The following is a 27,276-nucleotide window of genomic DNA, read 5'->3' as shown; positions in this document are numbered from 1 at the left end:
TGTAATTAATAGGTGCACTCTAAGTGAAGTGCAAGCCACTGCTCAATCAATACACTGTGGAGTTTTTCCAGCTGCTTTAAGTTAAGTGTACTGGTTAATGCGCTGCCGAAAGAAATCAGCAGTTCAGTACATCATGGCTTCTCTGTGGCCTGGGAGCACCTTCTTTCACTCTACAGCAAGAAGAAGACGGAGCTGAGGCTGGATTCACACGTGTCATGGTTACTGATATCAGAGATCCAAGTCCTCCTTCTCATCAGCCACTTTGTATCCCGACTGTGTCGAGACTGTCAGTGCTGGATCTGACAAAGGGAATGTTATAGGTGACGACTGGAACATCATTTGAAAAAGTATAAGGTTCATTTAAATACTGACTGTGGAGGTAAAGTGTCAAACCTGCCCATCTGAAATCTTCCCAAATCCTAATTAGCTTGCTATCTTTGTGGCAGGAAGGCCAGCAGTCACAGCTAGGAGGGGTACAATGTCCTGCATGAGCAGAATTCAAGCAGGGACTTTATGTAAGTGTTGCCCAACTGTCTTCCCTCATTCCTCTCATCACATGTCGACAAGTCCTTTCATGTATTTCCAAAATCAAAATATAGAAAAGGAGCCAAGTTTGAAAGTGCTGAGCTAACACATTAATGTGACGACACTTTTCACATCAATAAGCTTTAGAGAGATAATGATGAACAAGTATGCAAATAGGCTCATTAAAATGCAGGGTGAGAGCCGGATGCTGGAATTCATCTCAAAATGTTTTAAACCTCAGACCCCTGAACTGTCTGGGAGTTAGGCTTTAGGGTTCGCCTAAGTGATGATGTCTTTTAGTGACTGGAAGGACTGAATGCTAAATAGCAAAAAACAATAACAACAAAAAACAGAAAAAAAACAAATAAGAAAAGCCACTCAATGATCTAAACTCATAGTCTGCTTTCACTTCTTTCCCAGAACTTATAACCATTGTCAATCTCTTCAAAGTGTGCAAATGCAACTGCTGTAACTGACAGACTGTTGTTGGGTTGCACATAATGTTATTTCCATTAGAACCAATGATGTAAATCATAAAACATTAAACATTAAAAACTTCCATTACAATTTCCCAAGGCGTGTTTCAGGAAATGGCTTGTTCTGTCCAACAAAAGTCCATTATTCCAAAATATTTAATTCAGTTCAACTTCGTACCATAGAGGAATTTCAACAGACATTCACAGTTCAGGCCCGAAGCAGTGGATGTTTAATTTTGTGAAATGATGACTTGATTATGTAAATAGTTTATCAGAACAGAGCAAAAATGAATGCAATTTGTGCAAATGTGCAAACAGACTGATCCTCAAAACCTTCTGCTTGTGAGGGGCAGCCAGAATAAAAACAAGGAGCTGCAGTTTAACAAAAGAGCTCCCCTTTGACCAGCACCATTTTATTTTCTTTTTGCTATCAAAACACCTCATTTCTATGAGCTTCTATGCTGCAAAAACAATTTTAGATTTGCCTTTTTTTTTTTTCATTCTGCACTTATGCAGAAGTACTCACTGGTCATCTGAATAAGCCATGACTACTACTCACACATTTTAATGCCAGCGCAGTATCTGCGGCTACCATCCACTGGTCCACTTTCACTTCATAAGAAGTGATCAGATTTTTAAATGCCAATAATCAGAGTCTGTGGCCTCAGTGAGTGTAGAGCACAGCTGCTTTCTCTTATGGCAAGCAGGAAATGGGCAGCGATTAACGAGGAAATTCAATATTTCAGTATTGACCCAAACACAGGAGAATCCTTGATAAAATGGATGTCACACTAGCAAAAGGAAGGTGCTCCAATTGGCGTTAGCAAAGATGCCGTGGCGTACACTGTATCTTTGCTTCACATGCAGTACAGCTTCACAGGAGACAACGATCTTTGTATGTCGTAGTAATGACAGAAACCCTCCCCAGTTTGTTTTAATGCCTAATTCCATGCTGACAGTTATTCATCAGGCACAAGCGGCGTTCTTCATACAGCTGCCAAAGTAATCACACTGAGTATGAAAGGCTGAAAAGCTTCACTGTGGGTACTTCAAAGATCTTTCAAAAATTAATTTCTGTCCATCTAAGACAGCAATTACTGTAGCTCTAAGCACAGTTAAGGGGAATAAAAGGTGGCTTTTCCCTTATCCATTTAAGAAAGCAGTTTGGAAACAACGCTCTCAAGAAGCAAATCTTAAAAAAACAAAACAAAAAAATCCATCTGATACATTTTTGTGCATGATGCGAAGATCCGGCTTCTTCAAAAAGTGAACTTTTCAGAAATGTATAAAACTAATTTCACAGGTTTGTCTAAGGGTCAGGGAACACTGCTGTAGCATTTTATTCTCAAATAAGACAAAATTCTATTTTTCTGAATAACTCCATTTTCCTCAAAGTCATACACAAGACAAGCCTGTAACCTGTGCTGTCATCACCAGACGACCTTTTAAGTCTGACGAATGACGGACTACTTCAGCTTCAAGAGAGGATAAGAAAAGTCCAGGTCACTTGCTAGGAAGCACTTTAATTCTCTAATCTTTGAAGATGAAACTTAAAATTAAATGTCCATCTTAAAATTGAATCAATGGTTACTTTTACCAGTATGTGAGGTTATCCTTAAGCTGTGATAATAGACACTTTTCTCCAGGGCTATCCGGATAATGAAGGGGAGGGTCTTAATTTGCTGACTTAGTGGATTTTGTGTTACATGGTATTGTTGAGCTTTTATTCCTGAATCTGTTGCTCTTACCCCCCTGCCTGTACAAGGGCTCAGGTCTCCAGGAAGTTACAGTGAATAGTCCATTGTTCAAAAGTTCACTGACTCCCTGAACACAAGAAAAATATCCAGGAAGCTCCACTTGAAGCTCCACTTGATGAAATCACCGATAACATGGACACTGTGTGTGTCTCTAGGTCTGAGAGATGTTTCTAAATATAGCTTTCTTGGTCCTTTTCTTGGTTTCCAGCCAAATATAGCAGAGTGCTGGCTCTAACTGAGTCCAAGTGTTGTACCTCTTATAAAGAAGAATGTTTATTGAAAATCCCATCAGGCTGAGTCAACCCAACTAGGAAAATTCCAAAATTCCAAAAGGAAAAGCTTTCATATATTCAATATCCATTACACACAACGTGAAATATTCTAATCTTTTTTGTATTAAAGCTTATTAAGCTCACTGGAGGGGAAACGTCACAGGAAAAGGCGTACAGGCAACACAGGTGATCACAGCCTGGTGCAGATTGTAAAGAAAAGATTGTCCAAGAACTTGGATGTGAACTGAGGCCGATGTCAGTGCATCAAGAGCCACAATGCACAAATGTCTTCAGGATAAGAGGAACAAATATCACATTCCTAATCTGAAGCAACTCCTGAAACACAGACAGTGTCAGAAGCATCTTATCCTGGTGAAAAAAAAAAGGAACTGGACTGTTCAGTGGTCTAAAGTCCTGGTTTCAGAGAGCAGGTTTTACATTTCACTTGTAAATCAAGGTCCTAGAGTCTGCAGGACGAGTGAAGAGGCATATAATCCAATGTCTTTAAAAGTGCAAGGTGACATTTCAACTTTTAGTTTAATTCAATTCAGTTTTATTTATATAGTGCCAAATCACAACAGCAGTCGCCTCAAGGTGCTTTATATTCTCAGGCAAAGACCCAACAATAATACAGAGAAAACTCTAAACAAGCATTTCTGCAGTCTGGGGTGATTTGAGGTGCCATGTCACGGCGGTGACGCCGGTGATGGCGTTGATGGTTTGTGAGCTATGTTTTATCAAGCCAAAAGTCAAGGCAGAAATCTACCAGAAGATTTTAGATAACCTGAAGCTTCCATCTGCTGACAAGTTTTATGGAGATGCTGATTTCCTTTTACAGCAGGACTTAGCACCTCGCCACAGTGCCAAACCTAGTACCAAAAGGTTTGTTGACCATGTTATTACTGAGCATATTTGGCCAGTTAGCTCTCCTGGCCTGAACCCACGGAGACTCTCTGGAGAAGACCACGAGAAACACCTGACCTCAAAATACTATCAAAGCAGCCTGGGCTTCAGTCACACCTCAGCAGTGCCACAAGCTGATCACCTCCACAACACGCCATACTGATCCAGTAGTTCATGAGGAAAAGTACTGAGTACATGACATTTCTGTATTGTAAATTCTTGTTTTGTGATTGCTTTTAGGCAATATACTAATAATCTGAGTTACTAGGGTTCTGGTTTTCATGGGCTATAAAACATGATCATCAAAATTAAAACACCAAATGCTTGAAATGCTTCACTTTACATGTAATGAATAGAGAATATATGAAAGTTAATCTTTTGGAATTTCAGTTATGAAAAAAGATCTTTTTTCAGATCCAGATATTCAAATTTTTTGAGATACACTAATATGAGGCATCAAAATGGTATCTTACTGCAAAACAACTCACTGTAGGTCGATCCAATAACGTAGGCAGGATCATAATTTTAAAAATCCATTTGGCAGCAAAAGCCCAGAACTCTGAAGCCAAGGACTTAATACAAGCCACCGTTAAGAGAGCAGTCTTTCTCTCATTGTAGGCTGGACAGTGACCACTTATTTTAATAATCTGAGAAATCAAAGGAACCAAGGAAAGAAAGAAAACATGACAGTTGTGCTGTTTTGCATGTTTGGTGATTAACAGACAATATGAGAGACCTTCTTTTCATTTGCTCTATAAGAAGGGAAAATAAGACACAGCATTGAAGACTGCAGCTTTTTTCATCCTTCATGTTTTTGCAACAAAATTACAATTTTAAATCTTCATATGGGTTATGAAGTTTCCATACAACTCCAGCATCTTACAGAAAAAAATATGTTTATTATTGCCCCCATTAGTGTTGAGAACGGCAATAAAGCAGGGGAAATGCTTTGTAACTGACAAGTCACTACCAACGTCTGTGCACTTTCTGCTTCTCAGTCAGATGCACTCTTTGTTTGTCTCGTCCGATTTCAAAACACCGAGGTAGCTACATGTACAGCAAAAATGCTCAGCTCGAGGCTTCATAACAAGACATCTATAATCACTGGGGAAAGGCAAGATGGCTACTTTTATATACAGTCTGTGCACCAGACAGGTAAAGCATGTGTTGTGTGGTTAGGTAACGTGAAACTGTACAAACAGGAGAAACTTGCAAAGTCAAAGACTATTACACTCATTTGTTTTCCACTCTTCAAAATATGTGGAAGGCAAAAAATATCCTTTGCAGCTATGCAATGTCATGACATTGCAGTTCTCAGTATGATCGAATGGCTGTCTGAATATCTAATAGTATTTCTACTTCAAATGAACCTTAAAAGTAAAGTAAAAAGAGAAGAGGACAATCTTGAGCAGTCCATTGTTACTTTGACCATGGAAAGAGTAGTTTGACAAAATAAACTGAACTGAAGGTCTGCATTCTAATTCAATTATATTTACATAGCACCAATCACAACAACAGTTGCCTCAAGGTACTTTATATTGTAAGGTAAAGATCCTACTATAATATAAAGCAGAGAAAACCCCAACATTAATATGAGCCCCTACGAGTCAGCACTTTGGTGATAGTGGGAAGGAAAAACTCCCTTTTAAAAGAAAGAAACCTCCGACAGAACCAGGCTCAGGGAGGGGCGGCCATCTGTCGCGACCGGTTTGGGGGGTGAGCGGATGAGGACGGGACAAAATGCTGTGGAAGAGAGCCAGAGATAACAATAACTAATCATGAAATGCAGAGAGGTGTATAAACACATAGTGAGTGAAAAAAGTGACTGAAGAGACAGCACTCAATGCATCATGGGAATTCTGCAGCAGCCTAGACCTATTGCAGTGTAACTAAGAAGGGATTCAGGGCCACCTGATCCAACTCTAACTATATGCTTTAATAAAAAGAAACGTTTTAAGCCTAATCTTAAAAGTGAGAGGGTGTCTGTCTCCCGAATCCAAACTGGAAGCTGGAAGCATCTTAGCAGATGAACTGTACTCTGTTGTTGTCAAGTAAATAATTGGGGAACAGCGACAGCAGTCGATTTTACATTTTGGTAAATAGGCAAGGTTTAGACATTCTATTCAGTGGTGAAGACCGAGAGACGCTTTTGAACCCTGACTGAAAAAATATTTTGGACAAGGCTCTTCTGTTCTGCCCCTCTGTTAAGCAGAGAAACACACTCATCCTACTTCTAAATCATAATAAATTCATGAAGTATCTGTTGTGATGTTGACTGATGGAATCCATTTATCACTCATCATTACAGCTAAGTAGTTTGCTGTATTTAGTCAGTATGATATCTTTAAAGCGATGCTGATACCAGTAAATAGACTTGAGAATTTTGGCGGCCCCACAGTCTAATGTCCTCCGTGCCTGTCTTTGCACTGCGGTATAAGTCAGCTAACTGGATTAGCACTGACGATCAAAAAGAGGAATTGGACAGTGCATGTCAATAAAGAATTAGTCCCTCTTCGCATTAATGCCTAGGCGTAAAGTTTGCATGGAGAGCGCAAGCTTGCTTGTGACTCACACCCACAGCCATTAATTATAGTGGCTATAAATTGCTTCAGACCAATTAATATACTACTGGAGGGAGCTTGATTGTTTTGATAGCTGTCTAAAAGTTGTCTGGAAAATGAAACAGAGGAGAAAGACAGAATCACTGGAAAGGCTGATGACCATCAAGTGCTGCGTGGTTTTTGTCTGCTCACTTCTCTCTCGGGGAGACTGGCTAGAAGTCCTTCAGAGGGACGTCTGACACCTATGCTGGCTGGATGTTCGACTTTAAAGGCCGACAGAGGCAATCAGTCACTCCGTCACTCCCCTGGTATTCATTATGTTGTTTCGGTTTAGACTTGTGTGTATTTCTTTCGCAAATTGTAACACATTCCCCGCTGTGCCATTGGTTAGAGAAAGTAAATAAGAAGCCGTGATGACATTTAATTCAGGTAAAAACAGACAAGGAGGACCTTCTGAATAGGCTTTTAAGGAACAACCTTTATAAATTGTCTTTATTTAGTGGACTGTCTTGTTAGTTGCACAATAACAAAAGGGGAAAAAAGTCTTAATTTCACTCTAGTTTTGGAGATTTGGGCATCTAATTTAATTTAATTTTGATTGATGATTGATGTTTTTCACTCCACCAACAGCATTACCATTAATTTCCTTATGTATTTGTCTATCTGTATTTTATAAGATCGAGTTGTAATATATCTTAAATGCTGATTTAATATTTTTGTGCACTACTTAAAGTATATTTAATTCTTCGATGTTTGAAAAGTGCTACATAAACAAATCTGCCCAGTCATCCGTGCACTGGATAAACTGCAGAAGTTACTTGTTTACGTATTTAAATTTGTCTCCTGGTTTTGTTAATAAACCTTCAAAGACAAATGCGTGGTCTCCTCTGGTAAGCTGAGCCGTGACAGACACATTGTGTGTGGGAACAACACACTGAAACCAATTACCTTCTTTGTGTATATCTGACAGGCACCTTTAAGCTGAGATAAAATAAATGAGGACATAAGTCCACTTGGGAATCAGGGGAATTACAGTCTGTATTTTTACTGATTGCAAGAATCTTTCCTTATTACATCTGATTGTTTGCTGTGGAAGAGAACTGTCAATGGGATGCAAGCTTGAGTTAACTAATCAGGCTATCTGCGACCCGTAATGGCTGTGTATAAAGCATGAGGAATTCAATTAAACTGGGCAAGTAAACATTCACTCAGCTACAACCTGTGACATTAATCCATGCGAACATCCCGCTGAACCCTTCTTCTCTTATTCCCCCGGGATTAACTAAATCAGTCTTTCTAACGGTTAACCAAGCAGGACAGAAGCAAGCACATTGAGGCTTATACATATGAAGCATTTCACCCTCAACAGCAATTTTCCAAATGAATTCAAGCTGTAAATGCAAACGCTCTCCTTATTTAACTTAAATGAGTTCATTTTTACTCAATTTATTCTAGTTGTTAAAGTTTACTTACTTCTGTTCGGTCGTCTGTATGTTTTGCCTTCATGGTGAGGAGTATATTTCTGCATAGTTGTTTTCATGTAATAATTTGCAGGCCCTACATGATTTCTGTAAGTCAAGAACACTTCAGCAATGACTTTGCAATTAATATTAAAAAAAATTGCATTTATTTACAAATAATTTGACTAAACTGAGGTTGCATAAAGTTTATTTAAGTTAAAGTTAAGTGGATCGCCGATTTCTCAAATGTTATAGTGCACAGTGTCTGAAACATGTTTCGGAAATCAGACAACTGGAAATTGTTTTGGGCGATAAAGAAAAAAAAAAGTAATAACACCTGACCTCTCCTGCTACCTCCAATTTTTTACAGCTTCACTGATATGTAGGTATCTCTGTCTCTGTCCCAATTTCGCCACTTTTGATATTACCTTGAGGGCGCAAAAAGCACCGGAGCTTATTGTATTGGGTGCATGTCTACTCTCAGAGCAGTATTTCGTGTGTGTGTCTGAGCCTTTTAACAGACAGTAAAGTGACAAGCTTCCATTATCCTTTTCAGCTGCCTCCTTAACGAGCTCTCCTGTGTGCCTCAGAGCTATCTGCTGCGCATCTCCACTGTTCATCCACCAAACGCTCGCCATCGTCACAGTCCCCACAAGCTGACTGCACCCCCTGGGTAGTACCGTCTTCAAGGCCTCAGCTGCTTCTCCAACAGAGATGGAGCTTTTACATTTAAACAACTGCACTGGCTGTGTATATCTGTAAAACACAAAGTAGAAAAGCTAAATGTTTGATGATATAGCTGAAGACACTTTTCTCCCTTTCATTTAAGCAATCTGTTGGAGTATGACAGCAAAATTAAATGTCAGGCAGTGGACTGACATAGTGAATGGGGGAAAAAGCAATTCTTAGAAAAAATCTTTTTGTGCCCTGTTTCAATTATTAAAGGCTGGCAGCAGGTGGCAATGTTTATTTAACCAGGGCCAAAACATAGTTGCTATTGTGTCTGAAATGAATGTGATAGGGAGAAGAAAAGATTCCTTAAAGACCATTTATTCTACATAATACACTCAGTGATCTCTTTATTTAGCTGCCTTGTAAAACCCAATGCAATAGCCCAGCCATAGTTTTTATCTCACAAAGACAACACTGTCCACATTTGCCTGATGCTGTCAGAGAAGTAGGAATTTCTGTATAATATTGAGGCTGTAGATTGCAATGATTTACACACATGAAAGGGAGGATATTACACACATATTGCTGAGGTTGTGATGCAGTGTATTAAAACCTTAGAAAAACACACATATGTGAAGTAACATCCTGCAGAAACTAGTATTAATAAGCTTCAGTAAGGCAGAATACGGCTGTGCTTCTGTGCCAGAGCAAATTGGATTGCATTGTAAATGTGAACCTCATAAAGTTAAAAACTGGGAAGCCATGGCTCAAATATTAAAGCTTGGTGGAAAGAAATTGCAGGGTTTGTGGTTTGATTCCTGCTCCTTAATGTTCCAATGTGTCCTTGGGGAAGACACTTAGGTGGCTACCGGTGGCAGCTCAGTGTCTTGCATAGTATTGGCATGTGAGTGTTCAGGTGTGAATGCATGATTGAGAAACAATAAAGCTGTTTGTAGAACTTGGCTGATGTACAAAGGTGCTACATAATCACACCGTACTCAGTGTTTTTATTTAAAAACAACACAACATTAAAGGTACAGCATGTACATATCTGGCATATCGACTGGCTAAAATGAAAACACAACAATACACAAGTGCAATTCCAAAAATGTTGGGCTGTGGGGTGAAAAGTAAAGAAAAACAGAATGCATTCAATTATGGGTTATGAAACCCATAATTTGATTTCTATTGAACATAGAAAACATATCAAATGTTTAAACAATTAGACAATCTACCATTTTAGGAAATAAACAAGATTTATTTTTGAATTTCCTGAGAGCAATACATTAAAAAATGTTGGGGCAGGGCCATATTTACCACTGTGCAGCATCACCCTTCTTTTTAACAGTCTGTAACTGGGACCTTGGGTGAGATGCTGTCTGATATAGCATAGTTGTTGCTGAACAGTCCTGTTTCTTCTTTGTCATATTTGTCACGATCCGTAAAAGGATTTCACTTGAACTACAGGCAGGCCCGTTCGGCACTTCTACTGTGAAGCCATGCTGGAATAGATGCTGATCCTGGATATACCTTTGAGCATTGCTGGTGCCTTTTCAGACACACAAGCTGCTAATTCCAGCCTCACTCATGCACCCCCATAGCATCAGAGAATAAGGCTTTTGAACTAAGCGCTGATAACAAGCCGGATGCTCCTTCTCCTCTTTAGTCCAGAGGGTGTAGTGTCCGAAAAAGGAACAAGAATTTCAGATTTCAATTTCTCTGACCACAGAACATTTTTCCACTTTGCCTCAGTCCATTTTAAATAAGCTTTGCTCTTTAAATAAGCATGCTCTTTGCATGTTACAGCTTTAATGTGCATTTGTGGATGCAGACAGTGATTTCTAGAAGTTTTCCTGAGCCCATGATTTCCATGACCAAATCTTTTGGATCCATAGGTTTTAGACTCGGCGCTTTCTCATTGTGATTTCTTTATGGATTTTGTGTTTGTGATTCCTTGAGTTTGCATTTATTATAGCACATATTCTAGCCACACTTCTTGGTTTTGTAGTATTTAGTTACATTTCCTGTTTTACTGTGATAGTCTGTCTCGCGTGCCTTGAGTTTACTTCCCTTGTCTCATTATTCCTGATTTGCTCCTGCTGTGTTTCCCATGTGTCTCCACTTCCCCTAATTACCCCGCTGTGTATATACTGTCTCAGTCTTCGCTGTTGTCTTTGTCAGAACATACTGTTCAGTCACCTGGTCTTTGTTCCTTAATGTCTCTTTGGCCAGGATTAGTTTAGCCTTTCTGGATCTGCATTTGGGTCCTGCGTCACCACTGTCAAACTCATTAACATTTTACACAGCATGATAGCTTTTTTAGAATTGCGTTTCCATTAAACACAACATACTAAAAACATACGATCCATCCTGGGAAACGAGGCAAATGAAGTAATTAACAGTGTGCTGGGAAATCCTAATAACTATACAGAGGGGCAAACACACACACATGGGCTGTGTGCTTTCTATTACATAGTAACTACTGTGCCACAAATCATCACTTAGTCCAAACTAACAATCTATTTATCTGTCTTACTCCAGATCTGCAGCAGAGACGAGCCTCCATTTAAGGCTCAGTGAACACTTGTGAAGTCTGTGTTCTGCAAAATTTTACTTTATTTTTGTTCTCATTGATGACATACTCAGTTACATTTATTTCAAAATGACTAAGGCGCCCAACTATAAACACACTTTATTCATATGATTGCATAACTGAACATCAATAAATGAGACCTGTCATTCATTCATCTTCAGGCATCTAAGAAAGCTAGAAAATCATGCCTGCGAGCTCTTAAGAGTAGCATTGCAAAGAGGGCACTTATACATTTCTGACACCTGAGAATTTCAATTTAATTTAAGTTCACTCGTGTGAGAGATTACAGCGGGTCTGGGTGCCTCTGAGAAGTGCCGGGACACGGCAGTGGAAGAGGACTTGGCTTTCCACCTATTACTCTCAAGCTGCCATGACCAATAGCATACGGGAAGGCAAACAAGCCTGTCCACCCATGATAAATGCTCTTAGGGCAAATCTGTGGGTGACAGAAAAAAAACCTTGCCATGTGGTGCCATTTGTCATTATAAACACAGCCTATAAATTAAAGACAAATATTTTCTCTGACACAGTAATCACATCTGAATGTAAAGTGTGAAGGAACGGAAAAGAGAGAAGTGGTTTTACCTATATGCGTTTCAAGCCTGCATTGATTTACCTGTGTAATCAGGGAGGCTAAGTTACTGTTATGCACCCAATTATTAAAACCTACTCCTTTGAACATAGACCAGATGCTCAGTCAGTCATAGAAAGACTGTTAATTTTAATGATCAATTGGTCTTTAGATCTCTGTCCTCTCACACTGATCATGCAGTTTGTGTGCAGCCTTGTGTCATCAGGGTGTGAGGGAAACAGTATTAGGCATATTTAATACAGACTGGTCCAATGATAGGCACGTTCTGATGGATGGGAGGGGAGGGCTTTGGTTTCAGGGCTGCAGCTTTTTAATTCGTGAAGGATCATTAGCTGGAGAAGGCTTCTGCTTGTAGCTCTGGGGGGTGCAGAATCAAATGGATGCGGCACAAAAAGATACCTCTTCATCTATCTCTTTGCTGTTGTAGCTCTCACAGCTGGTAAGAAGAGGATATTATTTATGCACCGCAATGCAATGTGGACCATCACTGTAGACAATAAGTCGGCACGTGGTGGGTATTGACATGAAAACTACCTTTCCGTGTGATTTATGTTAGTTTTGAAATACAAAGGAACGCCGAGTGAGCTTGACTCAAGCACTATATATCTTGGACTTGTCATCCTATCCCCCTCCTACACACACAGCAATGTGTGTAGGCATGGGGTGTCAGGCTGGGGTCTCACTTACCGCTGTAATGTAGATTCATATATGCAAACAGTGTAGACAACTGATTCAGATTTGCCTACAGGGTAAAAAATGGATGCTCCAAACTTGTCTGCTTACCACCGGTAACATGACTTCAGTGGAGATTTTTTTTTTGCCTCATCATCAGGTTTATTTCACACGTAATACAATTTAACAGGGAAAATTACCCAAACTCCACAGTACCATAATATGATAACGTTTTGTATCTTTTATGTATCTTTAATTTGATTTTGCATTCCACTCCTCTGCCTACCTCAGAGAAAAACCCACACTTAGTCACAAATCCTGTAATTTTAAAATAGTTTTCACACCCCAAGGTGCTGCTTTCTGTTGTTTAGCAGGGGTTAAACGAGCCTTTTTTTCCCTTATACCTCCTGCATTTTAAACAATATCCACTCTGCAGCCGTAGATGTTGTTTATCCTCGTGCCTACTCATGTGGTACCTTTTGATATCCCATCCTCCACTACCCCCCCACAGCCTGCCCCCCCAAATCAATAGCAAAGAAACAATACAATCAAGTGCCTGCAGCAAAGCATTCATTCTATTGAACACATGTCTTCGTAGCGATTGCTCCAGGAGATTGAGTATAATCATAGCACACACCCCACATCTTCCCTCTTTCCCTTCCTTTCTTTAAAAAAAGGAAAGAAAGAAAAAGATTTACACTGAAACAGATGAAAAGGATAAAAATTATAGGCTTAGATATGCAGAGCATCTCAGAAAATACAAGAATAGCAACAAATATAGCAGTTAATCTACATGTTTTGGCCACTGTGCATGTTTTACTCTGACCAAATGTGATCGATCAATTACAGACAAGTTTTGTCTCAGGTATCGCTTACCTTTCTTTCAAGAAAAAACAGTTTATGCCATCAAATGTAACGGTAATATTTGCTCATGTCACATACTTTTGCCATCATCCCACCATCAGTGTATAGCCTAAGTTATAACATCCTTTGGGCAATTATATGTCCATGGGCAGCTTGGTGATTTAAAGCGGCGCAGTACGTGGACCCTCAGTGAAGATTTATTACAGCTGTTACCAAATGGTTTTCTCTGCAAAGAGGAAATGGAGGGTTTTGCTGTGTCAGTCAAATTAGATGTAACAGAAAATCTGATTGCTGGGAGTAAGTAGGTAGTAAAGTTAAAAAATATATATGAATGAGGAATATGCTTAATGGCTTTGGCCCCTGTGAATTTACAGCATGAGGAGGATTCATATGATACTAGATAATTAAGCTTTAAACAGAAGGTGTGTGAGCAGTTGTGTCAAGGAGATGCTGTTTACTAATTAGATAGAATTTATACCCCCCAAGTATGTCACATTACATTTCTTTGTACACTGATCAAAGGTTATTAATAAAAATATAACGCATTTGTTATGATGGCACAGTCAACAATATGTCCACACTGCAACACACGCCAATGCGTTGGAAATATAAACAATGAGCAATTTAAAGCCTTTTCATAAATTTTAAGCTCCAACACCCTCTGCTTCTTACAGTCTAAATTAATCAAGAGGAATGCTCCTCTTGCCGATAACATTTCCATCTCTAAGTGATTATTTCATGATTCATTAAATTGACACCTCAATTTTCACTGCCCTTTGTCTTTGCTATGAACTGCCATTTCTTCCCTCTTCATCTTCTTAACTTATCAAGTTCATGCTATCTCTCACGTCTCCAGGCAAGCGTATAAATGAGCATCTGATTTTGTTATCAGTAGCTTCATTTTTGTTAACCGTTTGATCATAACCACCTGGATATGGATGGATTAGAAACTGTAGATAATTAGTCACAACTGTGTGACTGCATAACTTAAACAGTCTCTTTCACTGCTGGCTGATTTCTCCTCATTCTCCTGACTGAACTTGGACTTGTGAAATGCCATGACTCAACAATACTCAACCGTTGTCAACTCAACTTATCAAAATGAAAATGGAGGAAGCACCGACTTGTTTGACATCCCACAGATCACTGCCTGAGCGTGACCTGGCAAATGGAAACTCCCGCTTTAATATGAAAGCGAAGTGAATCTGATATCCCTCATGTTTTTAAATTAATACTTCATTAACCCATTAATACACACATTTTCCCCTTTTGTTGCTCCTTAAGTAGCCTTATGGTTGTTGAGAGACCTCAGGAGACACTACTTGTTATGAGGTTAAGCGCAAATGAACTCCCAGTTTAAGCCTGAACATGCCCCGTCCTGGTCTATTAACTAAAAAAGTTCATCTTTATACTTGTACTGGGGTGTGATGAGCACACACGCTAACAGACTGGTTTAACACTGTTAAGTGGAGCCTTATAAACTACCCATGCAAAAAATATTTTTCAGTTAACACAGTTGCCTGGTTGCACTTGTCCTAGGTGGCAATGCCATAGATTCTTAACACATTAAAACGATTAAGCACCAATAAGAGTCAAACTGGAAAACATTTGTTCGTAGTGAGTGTGTGTATTATTCTTATAATAATACTAATGCATTTTGTTTTATTTTTTTGATTTGCTGAACTGTCTAGTAAGAAAAGTCTTGACCGATCACTCATTTATTTATATTTTACAGTTATAAGGAGGCAAAATCATTTTTAAAGTGGTTTGAGCAATAGTTCTTCAGTCTTCCTGAAGGTCTTTCCAGGTTTTTCTTTGGACATTGGCTGCTTTTTCACTCATTTTCATTACAATCCTGACCATCTTCAGAGGAAAGCTTTTTTGGTTACTATCAATCATTCAAGCATCAAAAGGCACCTAACTCAACATAACAGACAACTTGGCAAAGGATTTAGCAAAGTTAAATTGTTTCCCTAGGCAGTGTGTTGCTAGCAGCCCGTCACAAAACAACAATCTGTTCTCATTTCTTTAGTTGAATCAATGGAAAATGCTGAAGATAACACAGTTTGACAGGCATAAAATAGTATTTTTGAACTGGCATGGTGTTCAGCGTGCCCTTAAAAAAGAGGAAACTGGACAAGCAGAGAACACGATATTTGAAGAATATCTGAAAGTTATGTACTTAAGAATCACAAAAAATTCAGCAAAGACCTGACACAGGACCTGAGAGATGCATCTGGCCTTGATCCATCTACTGTTCACTGAAGCCTCATCAGAAATATTCTCAGTGGAAGGGTGGCTGTCAAGATGCCATTCTTCAGTAAAGGAAACAGGGACAAAAGTCTAGGTTTTACCGAATTACCCAAGAACTGGATGAAAATCAGTAAAGGCATAGGCAGATAGAAAAACATGCTGCAGAAGATCATCAGTCAATGATTTGTCTCCCCTGAACCCGGACCTGTGTGGAATCATGTTGATAGTGAACAGAACAAAAAGCAGCCAGCATCTAAAAAAGATCTTTGAATATCCTACAAGATTCAAGACTGTTAGAATTGAATAACTATGTTTTTGTCTCATGTACTATATTTCCATGTACGCTTGCACATGTTTCAATAAATTACTACAGCTATTTCCCATTTTCCTACCAAAATATATATTTTTTAAATTAGGGGTGGCGCAAGACTTTTACACTTTACCATAAAGTAGCTGTAATATTTGGACAAATTACTTAAAAAGCTTTTGGTATACACACTCCCCCTAATACTGTGTATATAAATAGTGAGTACTAAACATTCTGTTACTTATGGTTGTATGAGGTGGTTGTAGCTCAGGAGGTATGGCAGGTTATCTACTAATCAGAAGGTTGGTGGTTTGATCCTGCATCCCAAAGTATCCTTGGGCAAGATATTGAATCCCAAGTTGTATTCATTGGAGTGTGAATGTGTGTGAATGTTAGATACAAAGCATAAGCATAGAAAAAAGTGCTTATATGAATGAGTGAATAAAGTATGTTGTATATAAAGTGTTTTGAGTGCTTAGGTAGAGGGGAAAAGCGCTATATAGGGAGAATATTTATGACTTGTTATATAATATAGGATATTATTATGAATTAGTCTTAATCTTAATCTTAAGAAAGACAGGTATCTGGTTATCTATTGAGCTATCCACAGATATACAGCTGATCATGTTTTGTGAAATACAGTTTGTGACTTTCCTGCTATGTACCCCTGGATAATGACTGAAAAGCTCCATCACAGAGTGCCACCTTACTCAGGGCGTATGATGGAAGGACATTTAGTTGCTTTCTGCTTTCTTTCCTCTTTTATAGAGGAGATGTTTATGTATTTTAGAAGGTCTGTGATATTGCCACCATACCGCACAGACTTCTGTAACATATTGCATTTGGCGTCATCCTGCTTTAGCAAAGTATCTCAAAACGATGCTTCACTTTCTTTTTCCACTTGCCTGCTTTTAGTCTGTCTGGCTTTATCTGCCTGTGTGTTTCTCAGGGGGCTTGTGATAATTCTCATTACAGTCCATTCTGTCAAGAGCAAAAAGGTCATTACAAATGCCAACAAGCATTACTTTAAGGAAAACGCAAGATTGCTCACTCACTCCATACTGCACAATTTAAAGTTCCGATACCCTCTTGATACAAAAGGTTACAGTTTATGTAAATCAAACAGAATTATTTCATAATCTGGATTAAATCACCTGCAGTGTGCTGCAGCTGTCAACTCCTTTATTGTTTATTGCACATGAGCAAAAAGACAGACTCTGAATAACAAAAACCAACAAATGGCGAAGAGGAAATATTTAAATCAGGTGTTACTGAGGATGGAATAAAAATGTATATTTTCTGTCATCAGTAATACAATCCATTAGCTTTCACTTAACCATGAGGCCTGGAGGAGCTCCTGTCTATCTTGAGTTTAAGCTCAGAGCGACTGCAATAATTTGGCCTTTGCATAGCTAATAAACACACATTAATTCAATACCTATATATTAAGGAAAACTCTATGGAAGGTGTTGCTATTATTTAAACCTCATTACAGTCATTATTTCAGCACCACCAGTGAAATTGTTTTTTTGAGTCTCTCCTAATTATAAGGCTGGTCTCGTTGCGTCTTGCTCTCTCGGCATTCACGATTGAAGGTTCAGCAAAGAATGGAAGCACATTTTCTGATACAACCTAATATAGTGCATCCATTTGTTCTGTTGTATTCAGGGGGAAGCAGCGGTTTAATCAGGTCTTGTGTAATTAAATGTGGCAATTTAACATGGGGGAGAAAAAAGTATTTCATTTGTCTTTCTTCTTGCTGGAACAGAATAAGTCGAGGTTTGAGGTGTGTTGACAGGAAAGCAAAAGTCCTGCATCAGTGGAGCAGAAATCCTAAGCCAGGAACTTCATCGCTCTTTACTGCAGGGATACATTTCTGGAATTTTCCACTCTCTGATTTTAAATGCACAGCTCTAAACAAGTAATTTAGGATATAATGACAACTTAATACTAATATACTGCATTATAAATTGCTCAGTTTTTTATTTGTCCCAATAAAATTCTGAGAATGTGTTTGTAGATAATCACATGGCTCAAATTTTAGGAACAAAAAATGTTCCAGTGCACAGAAATGAAAATGTAAGTAATAACTACATTTTAAATTTTGCAAAATTTTCTCCCTAAACACCACCACAGTTTTTTGTAACAACAACCACCATGTGTCTGATGGGTCTTGCAGCACTTGGCTGAATCTGAGAAGATAGCCCTGGACACTTCAAGCTTCATGCTGCTGCTTCTGTCCAGTGGCCTGGTTCCTCTGGCAGCTACACATGCCCATGTTGCAGACTTCCTCCACCATGTTTACCAGATAATGTGCTATGCTTCACATCATGAGATGTTTCCCTCCTTCTCCATACTTTTCTTATTGTAATGCCTTATTTACCATCTCAGATAAACCATCGCTTTCACGCCTCTAAGTAATGCAAAATGTTCCAGCCAGACTCCTAACACACATTAGCAAGTGAGGTCACTTTACCCCTATTTTATTCTCTTTACATTGGCTCCCAGATGACTTTAGAATTAGTTTTAAAATTCTCATGCTTACTTACGGAGCACTTGACAGACATGCTCCAGACTATACATATCTCAGCTTCTTGTTAAACACACTGCTGCACACTGTCTTTGCTCACAAGCTCAAAACCTATTAGCTGTCCTTTGTACAAGACGGAAGACTAGGGAGTTAGAGCCTTTCAGTCTGTGGCACCGAGGCTCTGGAACAGTTTACCACAGATCCGTTTAGCTGTGAAGTCTTTAAAAAAACTGTTAAAACTTTTCTGTTTAATCAGGCCTATCATTGACATTCTTCTGTTATTTAGGTTTTTATTTGTTTCTTTTCTAGTTTAATATGAATATTAATTAATATGAATAGATGACCAGATGACCAGATGACCAAATGATGACCTCATCAGTTAACTTTGCCTGTCATTTGGTGCTGTTAGGTAATTTAATCTAACCAATTACATAATTTGCTTTCTTTGAATTTGCTCCAATTTTCACATTAAGCCCGGTTATCTCTCCTGCCATAAACAAATGTATTTATTCATGTTTTTTTTTTTTACATGCTTTGGGGAAATGTAAAATGGCAACATTTTTGCAGGCTTTTCAAAGATTAAATACCACTTACTCTCACTTGACTAATCTCATCAATGAGATTAATAATAAAAGAAGCAGCTATAGGTACTGACAATATGTCACATGAATTTTATGGAATCACAGCAGCTGGGATAAGCTCCAGCCCCCCTGGTGACCCTAAATTGGATAAGCAGAAGAAAAAGGATGGATGGATAAACAGACAGAAAATAGAGTTTCTTTTATTAATAGAAACTAGGGCCATGTGAAATCCACAATGAAGTACCACAACTATAACTGATTGATTTTTCACTCTTAGCCTTTGCAGAGATGAATGGTTATGAGTTGCTGGGCTTATAAGCGTCATGCGATTGTTCTGATTGTGTCTCGGTGAAGTACAGTATGCATGTGACAAATTTAACACAAAGCGGGAAACAATTCACAATCATCAAAAACAGCAGTCTAATAATGAAGCTTTGTTTACCCCACAGATGTTAAACAGTCAGTCTAATACACATGGGCGGCAATCAGCTCTAGACTGAAGATTTACAGCTGGCCAACGTGAAAGAAAAAAATCACTTGTCAGAGTGCTACAATGTGTGACTAACCGACTCTGTTAAGAGGCTGTCCACAGAGAGGAGATCCACAGTCGATCTACTTGTTTTCAAGGGGTGAATGCTGAATCTTGCGCTGTGTATAAGGTGAAAATGATTAAATTAAATTGCTTAGGGAAAAAATATCAGTGAGGAGGAGGATGACTCAACGCACCTTCCTGGATAATGATGCATAAATACAGGTCTTTACATGAAAATAAGGATGATCGTGAACATTCTGTTTAACTATAGATTGGTATTTCTTTACAGTGATGTCATGGATTCACCCCTCTGTTCAGAAGCAAACACAGTATCTTCCATTTTTACAGTCAGGCATCAATGCCTCAAACTTCATCTTCATTGCAGGCTGCACTGCTACAACAAAAACAAAATGGACAGAATTAGATTAATCAATGTCCTTTGTGATATACTGAGTTAACCTGATACCTTTCAGTTTAAGCTGAGTGGAAAATGTCCCATAATGTCAACATCTAAAAGGGTTTAGGTCAACGTTTTTGATTGAAATGCTAAAAAAAGGAGCCCAAATGATTTGATATCTGAGAGAAAAATACATATTCTAGGAATTCTTTTTATATGATCACATTACATTAGAAAAATCCCAATCTGCTCCTCAAACCAAGTTTTAAAAGTAGTAAGCAGTTATTTTCAGTGTGACTTTATCAGTCTCTCCCATGATTGTGGAGGAAATCTGGCCCACTCTTCTTTGACATCATTGCTTCAGTTTATTGAGCTTTATAGACATTTGTTTTTGCACAGCTCTCTTAAGGTCCCACCACAGCATTGCAATCAGGTTAAGGACTAGATTTTGACTGGGCAAGACCCTAATTCTTTTCATTTTCAGCCATTGTGTTGCACATTTGCAAATGTACTTTAAATCATTGTCCTGTTATATGACCCAATTTCAGCTAAGATGCCTGAAATCAAACCAAAATCATCACTCATCCACCACCGTGCTCGATAGTCAGTATGACGTTTTTGTTCTGATATGATATGTGTGCTTTTTGCCATACACGGAACTGTGCATTATAGCCAGACTTTTCCACTTTTGTCTGGTCTGTCCAAAGGACATTGTTCCAGAAGTTTAGTGGTTTGGTCACATGCACCCTTGCAAAAAATAAGCCATGCTGCCGTGTTCTTTTTAGAGACAAGAACTTTTCACCTGAAAACTTTTCCAAGCAAGCCATGCTTGATCGGTATATTAGATTATCACTTCTAGGCTGGACTATTGTAATTCATTATCATGCTGTCCTTGGAAAGCCTTCAGCTGATCCAAACTGCCACAGCAAGAGTATTGACTGGAACTAGACAGAGAGACCATATTCCTCTTATAATGCTTCTCTTCAGTGGCTCCCTGTTAAGTCCAGAATCAAATTGACATACCAGGTGTGGAAGTAATCAGTCCACATCTTATCTTAAAGACCTCATAGTACCATATCACCCCAAAACCCCTCCTGAGGGATTTTGGGAATGGGAGGCAGAGGTTTTAGGATTCAGGCCCCTCTTCTGTGGAACCAGCTCCCAGTTCGGATTCAGAAGACAGACAGCCTCTCTACTTTGAAGATTAGGCCTCAAAGTTTTCATTTTAATAAAGCTTACCGTTAGGGCTGGATCAGGTGACCCTGAACCCTCTCTTGGTTATGCTGCAATAGGCCTAGACTGCTGGGGGCTTCCCATCATGCACTCAGTGTGTCTTCATCTTCAGTCTCTGTCTCTCTTCCACTGTGTGTCTTTTGCTCTGTTCCCATCACACCGGCCTGTTTCTGCTGGACGTTTCTTCCTATTAAAAGTGAGTTTTTCCTTCTCACTGTTGCCAAGTCCTTGCTCACAGGGGGTCGTCTAAATGTTTGGGGATTTCTCTGTATAATTTTAGGATGAATCTCTGTGAATCTCATATATTTATATGCTACAATATAAAGGACCTTGAGGGAACTGTTGCTATTTGGTGTCATATAAATACACCTGAATTGAAAATTGAATTAAAGAGTATTTTTCTTATTGTACTGTCTTGAACCATAACATTTAACACGTCAACTGTGGCCTGTAGACTCTGACCTCGGGATGAATTCATTACATGACTCCGAGCTAAACTGATCATTTGTGAGTCATCTTTCTCATGGCAGAACGACAGACAAAGTATTTGGCCTCAAACCTTTTACAAAAAGCTAGCTAGCTTTGTATCTTTTATCTAGTAAAATCTTGGATCAAAGGTCCCCAATTCAACTCAGATTCTTTGAATCGAGCTGCTGTTTGTCACAAATGTTTTGCGCTATTATGTTGATGTAACTCCCTTCTTGTGAGAAGCAGCTGCAGCACATCGTGCACATTGACATCGATGAGTACCTATAATCAGCCATACGGCATCTGGGCATACATATCGTTCAGTATAACACCCATCCAAATGTTTTGCATTATGTTTCTTGCCTGTAAGAAAGGAAATAAAGATCCAATTTATACAAAGCTAGAGGTGGTATCTCCATCTTCTTACTTTAACTAAATGCTGATTCAAACAGAAAAGGTTACTAGCTAACAAGAGAGCAGCATTCTGAGCTTTAGGTTAGTTAAATTCAAACTTCTTGAGGAGGAACTGGCTTATCATTTAGCAAACACTGCAAACTACATTACATGTTTTTATTTGTTTGTGTTTATGTACAAAATTATTATTTACGGTAAGTCCTAAGGGTAATTCTTTGAATCTGTGTGCACACATTACTCCACCATCTTTAAGGGAACAATTACAGATATTATAAAACATGTATCTATTTCTTTCTGTTTTATATACATATATATTCATATTTATTTAATGTTTAAGGTTGGCTGTCTTTATGTACATAGTTTCATTTCATATCACTCTCTCTCAAATCCAAACCCCTGAGCTGTTATATAACCTTCCTCACCCTTAAAGTAACATTCACTGCTGAATGCCAGAGACCACAACAAAATGATTTTGCGGTGTCACATCCATGTGCAGCTCCTCACAGAACAAAGTGGGAAGAAACAGAGAAGCTTGTTTAACTGTACCTGGAGTGATTTTCTAGTGTTCTGTTTACGTTTTCTGGTTAGGACTGATAGTCCTGCCATGACATAATGCTCATTTGGATGTAAATTTAAATAAACATTGGCCAAGTCCTCAAATTCAGGATATGTAATGCCAAAGGAGCAGTTCCACACTGCATGAAAGATTAGAGTCTTGTTTTTCCAGGATATTCACGGTTACAATACTGACTGAACTGTGACAGTGAGGTTAAGCTGAAACTTATTATAAGCCAGTTGAAGTTTTTTCAAGCATTAAATGAACATAGAACAAAATCATTCACTCCAGCAATACCACTCCCCCACGCAAATTTTAAGTTGGATTCCTTAGTTTCCAATATAATTGTTAGAAAAATACATACTATATCCATATACTGTGCATATGTATATAATACATACACGAAAAGCCAGAATAGTACGACTACACTTTGACTTTAAAACCATGAGCCTGTCAGTCAGATGGAATCATTTTTCTTTACCGTACTGTATGCTTTTAAGCTGTATTCCTGTAAGAGATGACCCGGTAACCATAGTGTACATGCACTGAAACAGCAGATAAGGTTATAGTCAGGAAGCAGGTACAGGGTCAGGGTGACTTTCTCTGCTCAAAATGAGCAGATGCATTTACTTCACTCAGACATCACTAAGGCATGAAATGAGCCATCCCTACGGAGGCGTCTTTACAGCAGGTAGCTCTATTTCTCACTGCACAATCCTTGCGTAAAGTGACTCCAAAGAGACAGCTGGTCTGCACTGCCTACACTTATATAGATAAAGCTGGTCTGATGCTATTATTGTCAAACAACAACCATGTTACTATGGTTACAGGTAATCTTAATCCAGTTGTAAATCCAGTTATGCCACATCTTCTTAAAGGTAATTTTGTCATTTTCAACAGCTTCAAATAAACTAAAAATCTAAATGTATTAAAAAAATGTCTGTTAGCTAAACCTTATAACAAGTAACAGCCCGTTGTGGGGTTATTTATTAGAAACAAAAAAACATTAATTTTAATGGTAGTGCAGATTATTAGTTTCCAAATGTACAAAAACGTACCAGCCACTTCACAAATTAAACATTGCTAGTACTGGGTTGGACCTGCTTCTGCCTTCAGAACTGCCTCTTTCTTTGCAGCATAGATTCAACAAGGTGCTGGAAACATTCCTCAGAGACTTCGGTCCATATTGACATGACAGCATCACACAGTTGCTGCAGATTTGACGGCCGCACAAGCATGATGCAGGTTGTCCACCTCTCCACCACATCCTAAAGTTGAGATCTGCCAACTGTGAAGGGAATTTGAGTACAGTGAATCAGTTTGAGATGATTTGAGCTTTGTGACATGCATGCTGAAAGCAGTCAAGAAAATATGAGTACACTGTGAGGGAGAGGGGCATAGTCAGCAACAATAGGCTCTGCTATTTAAAACTGCCAAGAAAATATCCCCTACATACAACTCTGACACCTGCACCTCCACACTGAACTGTTGATACAAGGCAGGATCTATTCTTTGTGTGCTTGTGCACCAAACTCTGACCTCACCAGCGGAATCTGCAGCAGAAATCGAGACTCATCAGATCAGGCACTGTTGCCATCCTTCCTGCTCAAAGCAGTCTGACCATTCTCCTCTGACCTCTGTCATCAATAAGGCATTTTTGCTTATTCCTTCTTTAAGAGGTTAAAAGGACATGAGATTTCTTAGTGGTAGGTCTAATTGATGACAATGTTAAAATCAGCAGACACAACCCAATCTCTGAGCTCGCCACCTAATCTGCTGATTTAGCTCCTGAGGGCAACCGCCATTTCCCTGAGAGATGTGCTCATTTAATTTCATTTTGGCAAATGCAACTGCATATTTTTATTACCACACTGACTGTTTACTTGTGGCAACCAAAGCCTGCTCAAAGATGGCTGGTCAAAACAACTCAGACAACAAAGAAAAACCAAAAGGCTTCTGGCAGCAAAAAGCTTGTCCCGTGCTTTCAGATTCTGCATATTCATATGAAGAGTACATGTTACTTATTACATAGACTAGTCCATGTGCAGAACAATTCAGGCAATAAAAGACTTCTATGTAATAAAGTTAAATGGCGAAAATCTCTTCAGAGTAAAGTGAATACCCAGTCCACTTACAGCTATAGAATAGTGATACAGAATGACATTTGTCTTCCCTCTACCTGGCTGTAGAGAAAACTCAATTTTAGCAGTTAGATAATTAATATTCATGAGCTAAATCTGTCATAATATACCATCTGTGATGTGCTGTCATTTAAACCTTCAAAGGAATTAAAACTGAATTAAAAACTCAGCCACATATCTTAACCCATACCGACACAATACATCGCCGCATTCAGTCACCGGCACACCAGTAACAGTGGCTATAAACTACAGTGACATATTCATTCTCAGCACTCAGTCACTTCAAGTTTTTAAACGTGAATCTAAATTCTAGTGAGGTATCATCAAAAAGACTAACCTGAGGTGGAAAGCGGCTCAGTAAATCCTTCCATTTCCCTAAAGAGAAGCCACCAACACAAAAACCCCTCAAGTGATAATGAAGGGGAAAGATGTGATGGAAAAACAACTGCAAAGCCACTGTGCAAGCGAGGAACACAGGCCAGCTGCTCACTAGATCAGCTTCAGCAGGGGTATCTCACTCCATCACCACCGCATCAGTGAGCACATCGCGTAGATGGAGAAGGCCTGCATCAATCAAACACCACGCCACATGGAACCCAAGCTCTCAGCCCCTTGGGGAAAACTTGGGAGACAGAGCCAAAATGCAACAGAATATCAACAAATGAGCCTTTGGATACAGCGCATTTGGAGTGCAGAAATAAAAAAATAAGTCTTAAGACTCCCTGCTGATACCGATGGGCACACTTCCTAGGTAAACTCTGAAGAAGGAAAAAAATACACAGAAAGGGTGTGAATTTGTGCTTTGGTTTAGTATCACGATACAAGATGAACCATTAACTCCTGCAACAATTGGCAGATAAGAAAAAATGATCCAGTGTGTAAATCTGAACCCTGGAGTACTAAAAAAGGCTGAAAGCGCACTCTAAAAAGAACTCCCTGTACCTGTAGCTTCATAAAATTGAGTCACAAAATGTGACGATGTGGCCTTCTTGGATCTGGTAATGAAGGTACTTGATACGACGCACCCTGTGAAAATAAACAGCAAATGTGACTGCTTCTCACCATATTGTGTTAAAACGCAGCTCGATAAGGAAGCAGCTCGACGCCGCAACTGTCTGTGCTCTGATGTGAGAAAAAAGACACAATAAAGAAGAGTAGAGGGCGATGTGCCAAATGTTGAGGATACAATGGGTAAGGAGACGTGAGCTGCATGGGCTGTTTGTTCTGCAGAGAGGTGGCAAAAATAATGAAGTCCAATCAAACCAGCAGGCTACACCGGCTCTTTCCTGATGTTTATACTAATACAGAGAAAGTTTCCCTCCCATCTGCTGCCCACTGTTCTCCTTTTTTGTTTTCTCTCAGCAGAGAGTATTGTAGCTTTCTGCTAACAAAATTCAAACTAGTTTGGAAATCTCAAACTGTCTGAGGGGCTCAAAAAGTAGTTTTGTATCTCCATCTGCTTTAATCTAAAAACAGCTCCAAAGTGATACTGGATTTTCATTTCAAATGCTTTTTTATATTTTTTAGCATATTTACTTTACTTACATAAAAGTTAAACTTACATTTGTGTTACAAACCAGACACTTATGCCATCCTAGCTGCTCAAAGCAGTCTGCCCATTCTCCTCTGACCTCTGACAATGACATCTCATTGGATATTTTGTCTTTTTCAGATCGTTCTTTTTAAACCCCAGAGATAGTTGTGGGAGACAATCCCAGCAGATTAGCAGGTTGTGAAATACTCAGACCAGTCCATGTGGCACTAACAAACATGACAGGGTCAAAGTCACTTAAATCCTCTTTCTTCCCCATTCTGATGCTCAGTTTGAACCTCAGCTTCTAAAATGCATGGATATTTGCATTAACTAGCAGTTGAATAGGTATACCTAATGAAGTGGCTGGTGAGTGTATGTCAGGGTCTTTGTGTCCCCTCCCAATTGTCAAAGCACTAAATAGTGAATCTTCCTTTAAAAGCCATGCTTTATTTAAGAGGTTAAAATGTAGAACATGAGAGTTTTTAGTGGTAGGTCTATGTTAAAACCAGCAGACACAACCCAATCTGCTGATTTAGCTCCTGGGGGCAACAACCCAAGCACAAAAATATCTGAGGGGCTCAAAAAGCAGTTTCGTATCTGCATCTGCTCCAATCTAAAGAACAGCTGCAAAGTCATATTGGATTTTAATTTCATATGTTTTACTTTAAAACTTGAAACTTTAGTCTTGAGTAGTTGTGGCTTTTATTATGACTGCAAATGACTGACAACTGGAGCAGCTAGAAGATGATATGTTACTATAGATTTGTTTTTTAACAGCAAGGCTGGCACTGCTAAATTCAGGCATAGACCGTACTCTGTATAGACAAAAGTATTAGGCCACCTACACATTACAGCTACAGGAATTGCATGGCCAGAGAAACCCATGAAGTCATGCAACAAAGCTCTCAGCACAGTTTTTGTGCTGATGTTAATGCCAGAGGAGGTTTGGAGCTATGCAGTTACTGCGCCAGCAGAGCATTGGT

The 27,276-nt window shown here is 39.0% G+C and overlaps 1 protein-coding gene and 1 long non-coding RNA gene across 3 annotated transcripts in view; both read right to left on the bottom strand.

The window, feature by feature from the left end:
• The window catches only part of asic1c (acid-sensing (proton-gated) ion channel 1c), a 107,421-nt gene that overhangs the window by 40,243 nt on the left and 39,902 nt on the right, over positions 1-27,276 (bottom strand). The window lies entirely within an intron of this gene.
• LOC112842890 (uncharacterized) lies at positions 23,434-25,355 on the bottom strand. The gene is made up of 2 exons (XR_003214933.1): positions 25,097-25,355; positions 23,434-23,906 (listed from the first exon to the last, which is right to left on the bottom strand). It is a non-coding gene; the product is annotated as an uncharacterized LOC112842890 (long non-coding RNA).

Source organism: Oreochromis niloticus, linkage group LG18, assembly GCF_001858045.2.
Source record: "Oreochromis niloticus isolate F11D_XX linkage group LG18, O_niloticus_UMD_NMBU, whole genome shotgun sequence".
Lineage (NCBI taxonomy): Eukaryota > Metazoa > Chordata > Actinopteri > Cichliformes > Cichlidae > Oreochromis > Oreochromis niloticus.
The sequence above is the reverse complement of the archived record's forward strand: the minus strand, read 5'-3'. Positions and strand labels throughout refer to the sequence as shown.